The 3,513-nt window shown below is 41.3% G+C and overlaps 1 protein-coding gene and 1 pseudogene across 1 annotated transcript in view; one reads left to right on the top strand and one right to left on the bottom strand.

The window, feature by feature from the left end:
• Positions 1–326, bottom strand: part of LOC115067131 — a 2,671-nt pseudogene extending 2,345 nt beyond the window's left edge.
• The window catches only part of Stk39 (serine/threonine kinase 39), a 331,576-nt gene that overhangs the window by 307,400 nt on the left and 20,663 nt on the right, over positions 1–3,513 (top strand). The window lies entirely within an intron of this gene.

Raw genomic sequence — 3,513 nt, 5'->3', positions numbered from 1 at the left:
CTTGTATGACATTTTAGAAAATGCAAACAAATCTGTAGTGACAGAAAACAACTCTGTGGTTTCCTAAGGAGAACAGTGAGGACAGGAAGGAGAAGATGGAGGAGTTACTGGGGCACAGGGAAACCTGTGAGGGTGATATATATGTTCATTATTTTGATTTTGGTGATGGTTTCATGAGTGTCCACAGATGTCAAAACTTGTATTTTACACTTGAAATAAGCGCAGTTTATGGTACAGCTGTTATACTTCCATAAGGCTGTTGCGATACACACAAAGTCCTCACCTTGGCTGCTTACATTAGTGTCAGAAAAGATGTTGGTACACATCGGGGGCAGTGATTACGGTTTTAACGGATATAGTCCCATTGAGTATTTAGCAGAAGCTGCGCATCACCTCTCTAGAAATATGCACACAAAGTTTCACCTACCATTTAGAGGCTTCCAAAACCAAAATCCCAGACTAAGATTCCTATAGACATCTTCATAGTCTACGAAACAAAGGTCAAGATGGCAACTATCCATTCTTCACACAATATTGTTTTAACATCACCTTCATTCTGAAGAGGAACTAAACTATAAATGTATTGGTTTATCCCTTCCACTAGCTAAATGGGGCTACAATTGTATTGATTTTACCACTTAATTGCTTTGAAAATGAGCAATAATAACATAATGATTATTGGACATGTCCATTATCATACTGCCAGCTAGTTCATAAAGCTCTACCTTAAACACATTAAAGGAAGTTCAGGATCAAAATACCAATTTTGCAGTTGTATTTCAAAGGGCAGATTCAGTATCAGCTAGTTTTGCTATGCCAAATGATTTCAGATTTTCACACTCTGCCCAAGATAATACTAACTGGAATTTACCTGACCCTTAGGGAGAACCACAGGTGTAAGTCTGAGTTCCTTTCATTTCTCATAAATTCTTTCCTCCTGTGTATAAATAATATGCTACTCAAGTCTGTTTGACATTTTGGTCCCAAAAGCCGCTTGCTTGTAATACATGTAAAACTCCTAGAATCTTTTCCAAGTGCTGTATTTTCTCAGCAGAATTTTAATTGAGTAAAATGCAAAGAAAAATATGTAATATACTCATTTCTCATTTTCCTCCAATATTTCATTTATCATTTGTACTATCTCAGAAATTTGTAATGGGAGATGCTTTCCATGGTCCATCCATGGTCAGAGTCTTGGGATTTTCCTGGGAAGAGAATCATAGGCATGGGTTTGCATGCAGATAGGTTTTTTGTTTGTTTATTTTTGTTTTGGTTTTTTTTTTCCAAGGAATGCTTTGAAGATCATATCTGTGAGGGAATAAAATTGTTTCAACCAGAGAAAAGGCAGTCAGCAAAAGGAGCTTTCAAGCTAGAAGGCTCTTGGGGTTGTCCAGTCTTGAAGCCACTGAGCCTCTTTAGTCTCATGATAGTCACTGAGTGCAGGCTGCTTTGGCAGAGAGTCCCTGATCTGGGATGAGCCAGCTCTGGCTTAGGGGAATTCCTAAAAGAGGGACTAAGTTGAAATTTATCTGCTACCAATAACCCCAGAAGATATTAGGATGTTTGCCTCATTGCTAAAGGAAGATTCTAGGAGGCCTGCCACAGTATCCGCTGTGGTTTACCCCTTGCACTGCTCCAGTCTCCCTGAGAATAGTTCTCCCAGGTTTGGTTGTTCTCTTCTTCTGGAGGAGGTTATAAACATGAAGACTGGTGTTATGAATTACAGTCTCCACTGCAACCTCGAGTGAGGCTGCTTTGTTACTGACACCATCCTCTTCTATCCAGTGCACAGGGACAAGGTCGGGATGGAACAGAAAACCTGGTTAGGTAGGCTGTGGAGACCACAGCTTTTGTTTTGAGCTGGAACGCTATCAGAGGGCTTTGAATAGAAAAGTGACAGGGCCAGAGTATTCATGAGCAGGTTTACCTGACTGCTCAGGGAGTTCTGGGCTTGTGCCTCTGTTAGCCGAGGCGGTAACTTAGAATCTCATCTCTGAACAAAAACTCAATGAAAAATGGCAAATATTTAAAATTATAATTGGATAGTATATAATGCCTGATGCTCATTTGAGAGGAGCCAAGAGCTAATTCATTTGCTTTAGGAAAACAAATAGTATTATGACTCAGAAGATATATTCATAGAAATTCTTCTCACATTTGAACAATTCTTCTATCAAAGGCTCTTAACATGGGGCTATTCAGTTTTGGATCCCTCAAAAATTGCATATAAACTTCTATATGCAGGATCCTGGGGAGACAGCCTGCATTGTATCTACTAACCATAGCTAAGTGCTAGGGTCTCAGAGATTCATTTTGCTCACCTTTTCATGTGTTTAGCACAGATTGGCATTCACTGGCAGGCAATGGAACCACAGCAGGGACAATACATTATGTTTCTGTACTCATGGGAGCTTTCATTCTGGGTATATGAAGTTATGCACATCCACAAATAATAATTCATGAATGCCAAGTATGCTCAGTGGTGAGAAGTTTCATAGAAAGAAAATGCTGGGTAAATAGATGGAAGATGAGGTTCTTTTGGGGAGGAGTATGATAGGGCAGCCAGGGGCATTTGAGTAGAAACTGGAAGGGCAGGAGGCAGCCCTGGAGCAGGATGACCACTTCTGGCAGGAGTAGAATCAGGTTTAGGGGCTCTTTGTAGGCCTGTTCTGAACACTCGAGGTCAGCATGGCAGCCATTGCAGCTAAAGCAGGTGCAGAGAGGAGAGAACTGTGAGGGATAAAGTCAGGAGGAAAGCAGGAGGCCTGGTCAGCTGGGTTGTGTCGACCTTGCAGGGCCACAGCTTGTAATCTAAGCTGGAAAGCCATCAAAGGTTTTGAATAGAAAAGTGGCACTAATACATGTTAGTAGGCTCACTTGACTGCTGGCAGAGGCTGGCTTCTGTGACCAAAGCCTGGAAGCCAGAAGCCCTCTCATGCAGATGTTGGGGGATGACTGTGGCTTTGTGTGAGGTACAGCAATGGGGGTGGTGAAAAGTCATATCCTTATGTACAGAAATATTTTTAAAGATTTATTTTTATGATGTTTAATTAGGTTTTTTGTGTTTGTTTCAGTATGGGAGTATATGCACATGAATGCAGGTGCCCATGGGGGCCAGAGGCATCAGATCCCTCTGGAATTGGAGTTACAGGCAGTCACAAGCCACCTGAAATGTGTGCTGGGAACCAAACTCCAGTCCTCAGCAAGAGCAGTATGCATTCTTAACTACTGAGCCCCCAGATTTATTTATATAAATATACCTTTCTGTCAGGCGTGGTGGTACATGCCTTTAATCTTATCACCCGGGAGGCAGAAGCAGGCAGATAGAGCTCTGTGAGATGGAGGCCAACCTGGATAGCAAGTTCCAGGCCAGATGGAGCTACAAAGAGACTCTGTCTCAAAAAGGACAAAAAAAAGATAAATAATAAATGAAATAAGAAAACAATAACAACAAAATCCAAATACTTAAGTGTCTGTGTCAGATGGCATGCTTTTTTGATACAGAGATGAACA

Source organism: Nannospalax galili, unplaced genomic scaffold (assembly GCF_000622305.1).
Source record: "Nannospalax galili isolate Female #2095 unplaced genomic scaffold, S.galili_v1.0 scaffold165, whole genome shotgun sequence".
Lineage (NCBI taxonomy): Eukaryota > Metazoa > Chordata > Mammalia > Rodentia > Spalacidae > Nannospalax > Nannospalax galili.
This window is presented reverse-complemented; position numbering and strand designations above follow the sequence as displayed.